We start from the raw sequence: 10,059 nt of genomic DNA, 5'->3' as shown, positions 1-10,059 counted from the left end.
CTGTTATTCTTTCCTCTTGTTTGAAAGGGATAAGACACCCCCACCCAACAGATCCCATTGACTATGATGGTGTTTGTTGGGTTTCTATAATGGTGCCCATTTTACCGTGCAAAATAGTGCTGCATGACATTTTTAACAGGAACTGCAGCTGAGGCTCCTGAAGTAACCTCCAAAGTAGATGCAAATTAAAGGAGTTGTCTCGCTTTCAGCAAGGAGCATTTATCATGTAGAGAAAGTTAATATAAAGCACTTTCTAATGTATTGTTATTACCCATATTGCCTCCTTTGCTGGCTGGGTTACTTTATCCATCACATTTATACACTGCTGGTTTCCATGGTTACAACCACCATACAATCCTTTAGTGGTGGTCATGCTTGCACACTATCAGAAAAAGTGCTGGCCTCTCTGGTTGCTGGGAACGTTAGTGCACATAGGCTAGTGCTTTTTTTTTCTTTTTTTTTTCTATAGTGTGCAAGTATGGCCAGTGCTGATGTTTTGCAGGGTGGTTGTAAACCATGGAAACGGATAGGGTATAATGTGATGGAAAAATTAATCCAGCCAGCAAAGGAGACCATATGGACAATCGCAATACATTAACACCTTAAGGACCAGGCCATTTTTTGCTAATCTGACTAGTGTCACTTTATGTGGTGGTAACTTTAAAACACTTTGACTTATCCAGGCCATTCTGAGATTTTTTTTGGCACATATTGTACTTCATGACACTGGTAAAATGAAGTAAAAAAAATAATAATTTTTATTTATAAAAAAAAAATCCAAATTTACCAAAAATTTGTAAAAAATTGCAAATTTCCAAGTTTCAATTTCTCTACTTGTATAATACATCGTTATACCTCCAAACATAGTTATTACTTTACATTCCCCATATGTCTACTTCATGTTTTCTACTTCATGTTTGCATCATTTTGGGAATGTTACAAGGCTTAGAAGTTTGGAAGCAAATCTTTAAATTGTTCTGAACTTTTCAAAAACCCAATTTTTAGGGACCAGTTCAGGTCTGAAGTCACTTTGTGAGGCTTATATAATAGAAACCACCCAAAAATGACACCATTCTAGAAACTAAACCCTCAATGTATTCAAAACTGATTTTACAAACTTTGTTAACCCTTTAGGTGTTCCACAAGAATTAATGGAAAATAGAGATACAATTTCAAAATTTCACTTTTTTGGCAGATTTTCAATTTTAATTTTTTTCCAGTTACAAAGCAAGGGTTAACAGCCAAACAAGACTCAATATTTATGGCTATGATTCTGTAGTTTACAGAAACACCCCATATGTGGTCGTAAACCACTGTACAGGCACATGGTAGGACACAGAAGGAAAGGAATGCCATACGTTTTTGAAAGGCAGATTTTGCTAGACAGTGTTTTTTTTTTTGGGACACCATGTCCCATTTGAAGCCCCCCTGATGCACCCCTAGAGTAGAAACTCCATGAAAGTGACTCATCTAAAAACTACACCCCTCAAGGTATTCAAAACTGATTTTACAAACGTCGTTAACCCTTTAGGTCATGGATGTCAAACTCATGGCCCTCCAGCTGTTGCTAAACTACAACTCCCATCATTCCCTGATAGCTGTAGTATGCCCAGGCATGATGGGAGTTGTAGTTTTGCAACAGCTGGAGGGCCACGAGTTTGACATCCCTGCTTTAGGTGTTCCACAAGAGTTATTGGCAAATAGAGATGAAATTTCAGAATTTTTATTTTTTGGCAAATTTTCCATTTTACTATATATTTTTTTTTTTTCAGTTACAAAGCAAGGGTTAACAGCCAAACAAAACTCATTATTTATGGCCCTGATGCTGTAGTTTACAGAAACACCCCATATGTGGTTGTAAACTGCTGTACGGGCACACGGCAGGGCGCAGAAGGAAAGGAATGCCATACGGTTTTTGGAAGGCAGATTTTGCTAGACTTTTTGGACACCATGTCCTATTTGAAGCCCCTCTGATGCACCCCTAGAGTAGAAACTCCAAAAAAGTGACCCCATTTTAGAAACTACGGGATAGGGTACATATAATTTTTGATTGCTCTATATTACACTTTTTGTGAGGCAAGGTAACAAGAAATAGCTTTTTTGGCACTTTTTTTTTAATTTTTTTTTATTTACAACATTCATCTGACAGGTTAGATCATATGGTATTTTTTATAGAGCAGGTTGTCACGGACGCGGCGATACCTAATATGTATACAATTATATATTTTTTTAATCATGTTTTAGTGTCTCCATAGTCTAAGAGCCATAGTTTTTTCAGTTTTTGGGCGATTTTATCTTGGGTAGGGTATGATTTTTGCGGGATGAGATGACGGTTTGATTGGCGCTATTTTGGGGTGCATATGACTTTTTGATCGCTTGCTATTACACTTTTTGTGATGTAAGGTGACAAAAAAATTGTTTATTTAGCACAGTTTTTATTTTTTACAGTGTTCATCTGAGGTGTTAGCTCATGTGATATTTTTATAGAGCCGGTCGATATGGACGCGGCGATACCTAATGTACTTTTTTTTATTTATGTAAGTTTTACACTATCATTTTTGAAACAAAAAAAAAATCATGTTATAGTGTCCCCATCGTTTTTGTTTTTTTTGGGCCATTGTCTTATGTAGGGGCTCATTTTTTGAAGGATGAGGTGACTGTTTGGTACTATTTTGGCGTACATGCGACTTTTTTGATCACTTATTACCTTTTCTGGGAAGTAAGGTGGGCAAAATTTCAATTTCTTGATAGTTTTTATTTTTATGGCGTTCTCCGTGCGGGGAAGGTAACGTGACCGTTTTATAGATCAGGTCGTTACGGACGCAGCGATACCTAATGTGTAGTGTATTTTATTTTTATTCAGTGATAAATGTGTTTTTATTATCTTTACTTTTTTTCTTTTACATTTTTTGGACCCAGACCCACTTGGTTCTTGAAGACCCAGTGGGTCTGATGTCTGTATAATACAGTACACTATATAGTGTACTGTATTTTACTTACTGTCTCAACAGATATGCCTTTAGCATAGATCTGTTCAGCACCATGAACAGCAGGACACCTGAGAAGGCGTCCTGTTGCCATGGGAACCTTTGCTGTCTGCCACAACTGAGCAGACGGGGAAGGAGGGGAGCTCCTGCCCTCTATCCCCCCCCATCCATCTGGGGGCTGCAAAGGCACAGCAGCCCCCCGATGGCAGAGGGAGGGAGCTCCCTGACTTAACCCTTTCCATACATCGGTCCGTATGGACCGCGGAATGGAAAGGGTGAACCGGCTGACATCGCAGCGATGTCATCTGTTTATACCAGAGTGTCAGCAATATGCAAGTGTCAGAGTTGAACCCGGACATGCCTCCATTTTCACCCAGGCAGCCCCCCTGACTTGAGCATCGGAGCAGTTCATGCTCCGATGCTTTTTTGCCCTGCGCTAAATCGTGCAGGGCAAAGGCATTTTCAAGCGTTCCGGTGACATAACAGGCTCTCTATCGGGCTGCTAGGAAGCCCAATGATGTCACCGGCACTGATGGGTGGGCTCTAGCACTGTCCTAGCCAGTAAAACTGCTAGGGTAGAGCTGAAGCACGCCCATCTGAGCCGGTGACGTCACTAAACACACTGCCGGGCCTAGCTGCACAATCTAGCGGAGGGCAAGTGACCGCATCAGAGTATGAGATGCTCTGATGCAGACATCAAGGAGGCTGCCTGGGTAAAAATAAGGGTATGTCCGGGTTCAGCTCTGAACCCGGACAACTCCTTAGCCCTGGCAGCATCAAAACAAAGGTTCAGCAGTGAGCTGGGCCAGATAAAGAAAAATAACTTTAGAACTAGGGTGATTTAATCTGGTTAGTGTTGAGCAAACCTGTTTTCAAGTTTGGCGTACAACGTTCAAGATAGCTAGGAATTCCGTTATGGTCTGTGGTAGCGGAATCCATAACTGAATTCTTAAATAACCCGAACTTTGTACACCGAACTTAAAACAGAAGTTTGCTGATCCCTACATCTGGTGAACATTCGCTCATACAAAGGCTTGGAGAATGCACATGGCCAGCCCTATGATAGAAATGCCTAGTCTTATCTGCAATTGCAGACAAGAATAGGACATACTATCTTTTTTGCAGGGCTGCTGAACGGATGCGGACAGAAAACCGTGCTGTCCGCAGCTTTTGAGGCCCCATTGAAATGAATGGGCCCACATCCATTGTGCAAAATTGCAGACCCGTAAATACGGTCATGTGCATGTACCCTTAGGTCATAAAATTAGGTAAACAACCTAAGCTGAACACCACATGAGAAATAAGCTATTTTATTTAATGAGAACTAGGTCAAAATGCAGCAGCTGTGTGAAAAAGTAAGTACACACTGCTTCCATAGGAATGAAGATAAGTAGCAGCCAGCTAATGCTAATCGAATGCCCTTGATTGATCATCAGGTGTGACCACCTGTATAAAGAGGTTTTGACAGTTAACGGGTCTAGACCATTCAGGTGTTAAGAGAACCTGTCACCATAAAATGCAGTGCAATCTGCAGGCAGCACATTATAGAGCAGAAGGTGCTGAACAGATTGAGATGTAGTTTTATGGGAAAAGATTCAGCAAAACTTGTAATTTATACATTAAAATCTCTGGTTATCCTGACTCCAGTTATACCTGCATATTTCTATGCTTGTTCAATAACCTTTTTGTCTACTACAGAGTAAATTTGTGCCGACCCACACTTAAACGTGTTCTGCAGTTTGTTTTAACCGATTTTTTGTTTTAACTGATGATCTAGATCATCAACATGTGATTGGTGGGGGTCCGACACCTGGGACCCCTGCTGATCAGCTGTTTGAGAAGGCAGCGGTGCGGCCTTCTCACTGGTCACGACTTGTATCACTAGCCTGGGTGGGGCTAAACGCTTCACTTGAATGGAGATTAGCCCCGCCCAGGTCATTGATACTAGTTGTGATGTCAGTGGGCCAGCAGTAAACAGTGAGAAGGCTGTGGCACTGCAGCCTACTCAAACAGCTGATCAGTGGGGGTCCTGGGTGTCGGACCACCGCCGATCAGATGCTGCTGATCTATTCAGAGGATAGATCATCAGTTTAAACAAACTGCAGAACCCCTTTAAATTTGGTATGGAGTTAGATTGTGACGGCTAATCTCTGTATGCCAAGGTGATTATCAATCTAGTTTTATCACTGCAACCTAGTAAAAACCAGCAGGGCAACATGGAATCATGGAAATCAACTTTAAATCATGTGTGTTCAGAAGGATTACATTTATTTTTTTTAATATGGGGTAGTATATATAAAAATACAACCCCTTTTCCACAACCTTTCACATCTAGCCTTATGCACAAACCATGTGTTTTATGGTCTGCAACCTGGCGATACCAGCCATGTGCATGCTGTATTTCCATAATAGAACAGCCTATTCTTGCCTGCGAAACAGTCAATAATAGGACATGTTCTATCATTTGCAGAACCGCTGCATGGGAGCCTCAAATAATGCAGATAGGATGTGGATCCAAAATATGGTCCTGTGCATGATGTCTTTCCAGGACGTCCCCAATGACAGCACATGGGAGGATGTCCAATCCAATCTCTGTAGGGACAGGAAGTGAGATAGGTTAAAAGCCCCCCCCCCCCCCCTTCCCTCCGATCTCCAGTGTCTTCCTGTCCCTACAGGGATGGGCAAGTGAGGCAGGATTTCTCTTAGGAGTCGTGGGTGCTTACCTAGGCACCGGGGGCAAGGTCGGGTCGGGGGGTCCCGCACTCCTCTCAGGCCAGGTCGGGTGGTGTCCCGTACAGCCCTGCTAGCTCCCCCTTCGGGGGTTCTCTAGCTTGTCCCGGCCTGCCTTGGACAGCGGCAGGCGGGACGCTGATGCCGCTTCTCCTCCGGGAGCTCTGGGCTCAGCGGTACGCTCCTGACGGCGGCGATGCACATCTCGTGACGCGGCCATGACATCACTTCCGGGTCAGCCGGAAACAAGATGGCGGCGCCCAGCACAAGTGCTGGAGACCCGGAAGCCCGGTCTCGCGCTCAGGGGTTGACTCCCTCCCCCTGGGGGTGTTGAGTCCCCCTTATAAGAACGGAGCAGCGCGGCAGCAGAGGTGGAGGTAAGCCCCAGTGGGGAAGTTTTGAGCTGCTGTGTGTGTTTGCTTAGCCACCATGGAGCCCCAAGTGTCTGACCCCTCTGCTGCAGCCCATGTAAGTGTCCTTATCCTGTATACCTTGGTGTACTCTCCCCAGTCATTGAGCACGGTTTCTCAGATTTTTTTCCTAGGATAAAAAAAAGTTCAGGGCATCGGCTCTCCAAGATCCCAGAAGGAAACCGAAAACGTGCGACTTGCAGGAAAGGATGCATATATCTTACAAGAAGCAGTTACGTGCCGATTGCATTGCCAGGTTAATGAAGGATGAGCAGCCGTCCTTTTTCACAGAACTTAGGAATATCGTTCGTGAAGAAGTACAGGCTACGGTTTCTTCTCTAAACCCTCCGCCACCTCCTTCTCAACCTGGCTCCCCTCCCCCAAAAGAAGGAGGACTCTGATTCTGATAATCAGGAAGTCTCGGACGGAGAGATTGAGGAAGATACCATCTCTGCTTCTGGTTCTTCAGACCACGCCCTGCTCCATGCGGTTAGAGATACCATGCAAGTAGAGGAAGCTAGCCCTCCCATATCCGTTCAGGACGAGATGTTTGGGGGGTTAGGGGGGCAAAAAAGACTCGCCTATTCCCATCTGAAGGAGATAATTATGGCGGAATGGAGGGAGGCCGAAAATAAATTAGTTATGCCTAGGGAATTAAAAAATCGGCTGATATTTAATCCTGAGGATACTAAACTATGGGATGAAGTTCCCAAGATAGACATTCAGGTGGCTAAGGTCACAAAGAAGACCTCCATCCCCTTTAAGGATTCCTCAAATTTAAAGGACCCTATGGATAGGAAGACGGAGGGTCTACTTAAGAAGACTGCCACCTCAGTAGCCAGGTCTATGGGGTTATGGCTGAATTAGCTAGAGAACCACCTTAGACTAAAGACCCCAAGGGAGGACATCTTAGAATCCGTTCCCCTTAAGATGGCTACAGCCTATCTGGCGGACGCTTCAGCCGAATCCATTAGAATTTCAGCTAGAAACAGCACCCTGGCGAATACTGCTAGAAGGGCCCTTTGGCTAAGAAGTTGGTCAGGGGATGTAGCTTCAAAGAATAAGCTCTGTTCGATTCCTTTCTCAGGTTCACATGTGTTTGGCCCAGTCCTAGATACAATCCTTGAGAGTGCCACAGACAAGAAGAAAGGCTTTCCGGAGGAGAGATCTAAGAAGACTCAGTCCTTTCAGAAGGATTCAGGCCAGGGACAGACAGAATTTTTCAGGTAGAGGGAAAGGCAAGTCGGGCAGGTGGAGCTACCCCAAAGGTGGGAAGGGGAGGGGGTTCCTTCTCAAACCCAACACCTCCTCTTACCAGAATAAATGACGCCAGACCAGTGGGGGGGAGACTTCGGTTCTTCAGTCATCAATGGTCTCTAGTAACTCAGAACCCCTGGGTACTTTAGACTGTACGAGAGGGGTACAAAATAGAGTTCTGTTGTCCTCCCCCTCAGAGATTCTGTGTTACCACACCCCAGTCTCCGTCACTAAAGAACCAGATGGTTCAGGACTTGGAGAAACTTTGCGCAATGGAAGCAATAGTTCCTGTTCCAAGACCCCAACAGGGCAGAGGCCACTACTCCAAACTGTTCTGGGTTAAAAAACCAGACGGTTCACTAAGAACTATCATAAACCTGAAGTTCCTGAACAGATGGATTCAATATCTCAGGTTCAAGATGGAGTCAATACGTTCAACTGCTCCACTGATTCCAGCAGGGGCATTGATGTGCACCATCGATCTCAAAGATGCCTACTATCATGTCCCTATACATCCAAGCCATCATCAGCTTCGCGGTGACGTTAGACGGCATGGTTCATCACTTCCAGTTCCAGTGTCTTCCATTCGGGATTTCAAGTGCTCCACGCATTTTTACGAAACTAATAGTAGAGATAATGGCTTTCCTGAGACAACAGGGAATAACAATAATCCCGTACTTAGACAACTTCCTCCTGACAGCATCCTCCGAGGTCCTTCTGCGGAACCATCTGCAGACGACGTTACGGGTTCTACAAGATTTAGGCTGGATAATCAACCTAGAGAAATCAGATCTCTGCATGAGCGAAAGGAAGATCTTTCTAGGCACCCTTCTGGACTCCCAGAGACCGATGTCCTTTCTTCCAGAATCAAAACACGACGCATTTATAGAAGAAGTATCCTCCTTCCAAAGAAGAAACCTCTGCTCCATCAGAGAGGCTATGCGGATACTAGGCTTGATGACATCCTGTATACAGATGGTCCAGTGGTCCCAGATCCACTCGAGGCCACTACAGGGTCTAGTTCTTACCAAGTGGGACAAGGACCAGAGGTCTCTAGACAGGAAGATCAGGATTCCAATGTCCATAAAAGAGTCCTTGAACTGGTGGATAACTCCCACCAACCTGCAGAGAGGGGTTCACTGGTTGAGAAGACCTTGTTTGACTGTGGTAACCGATGCCAGCATGTCCGGTTGGGGTTCACACATAGAAGATCATTTCTTTCAGGGTTCATGGTCCCTGGCAGAGAGTCAGCGTTCCTCAAACGTAAGGGAATTAATGGCGGTACTAAAGTCTCTCCAAGCAGCAGCACTTCTCTTAAGAGGGAATCGCGTTCAAGTTCTATCAGACAATATAACTACAGTCTGCTATATAAGGCATCAAGGGGGAACTCAGAACCCAGGTCTTCAGGAGGTCGCAGAAAAAAAATCTTTCTTTGGGCACAGGGAAATATCCTATCTATCTCAGCCCTCCATATAAGAGGGAAGGACAACGTTACAGCAGACTACCTGAGCAGAAGATTCCATCCGGGAGAATCCCGGCCACCTTGAGGAAGATCAGCGAGAGCTCGCGGAAGTTCATTTTCATAGGTCCAGCTTGGCCGAAGAGGAGCTGGTATCCCCTGTTAGACAGGCTAAGGGTAGAAGAACCAATATCACTCCCTCTGAGGCCAGACCTTCTCACTCAGGGGTCCCTTCTCCACCCGAATCTGGAGAAATGGAATCTGAAAGCCTGGATCCTGAAAGGAGAATGCTGAGCAGGCAGGGCTTGTCACATGCTGTGATCTCCACATTACAAAAAAGTAGGAAACCAGTGACAAATGCTATTTATAGGAAAATCTGGAGCAGATTTAATTCCTGGCTGGTTGATACACATCCGTCCAGATCAACTCCTTCCATCGCGCAGATTCTTGACTTCCTACAGAGGGGCTTTGACCTAGGGCTACGCCCTAGCACGATCAAGGTGCAGATATCAGCCTTGTCATCCTTCCTGGACTACCCGCTAGCAGAGCATCGTTGGATAAAAAGGTTCGTAAAGGCTATATCCAGACTAAAACCCACTCTGAGACAGACTGTTCCTCCCTGGGACTTATCTATAGTTCTAGATACCCTCTGTAAGGTGCCCTTTGAACCCTTGGACACCATTCCGTTAAAATTACTCTCCTGGAAGACGGCCTTCTTGGTAGCCATCACTTCAGCACGCAGAATTGGTGAACTTCAGGCCTTATCCGTGAAGGAACCTTTCTTAAGAGTCTGCCCGGATCGAATAATTCTTCAGCTAGACCCAGGGTTCCTCCCTAAGGTCGTCTCTACTTTCCATAGGGAACAAGAAATATTCTTACCTTCTTTTTACGCCTCTCCTAGAGATCCGCAAGAGGAGAAATTCCATTGCCTGGACGTCCGTCGGGCAGTCCTTGAATATCTTCGCCGAACAGAACCTGATAGGAAGGACTCAAACCTCTTTGTACAATTTGGTAAAGCAGGAAGAGGGAAGAAAGTGACTAAGAGGACTCTGACACAGTGGATCAAGTCAACAATTGTGGAAGCATATCGTCTTCAAGATAGTCCCTGTCCTATCTCTATCAGGGCACATTCTACTAGGGCAGTTGCAGCTTCCTGGGCGGAGAAGGCGAACGCCTCTATAGATCAGATTTGTCAGGCAGCCACCTGGACAAGTTA

Source organism: Bufo gargarizans, chromosome 1 (assembly GCF_014858855.1).
Source record: "Bufo gargarizans isolate SCDJY-AF-19 chromosome 1, ASM1485885v1, whole genome shotgun sequence".
In the NCBI taxonomy this organism is placed as follows: Eukaryota; Metazoa; Chordata; class Amphibia; order Anura; family Bufonidae; genus Bufo; species Bufo gargarizans.
Note: the sequence above shows the minus strand (reverse complement) of the source record.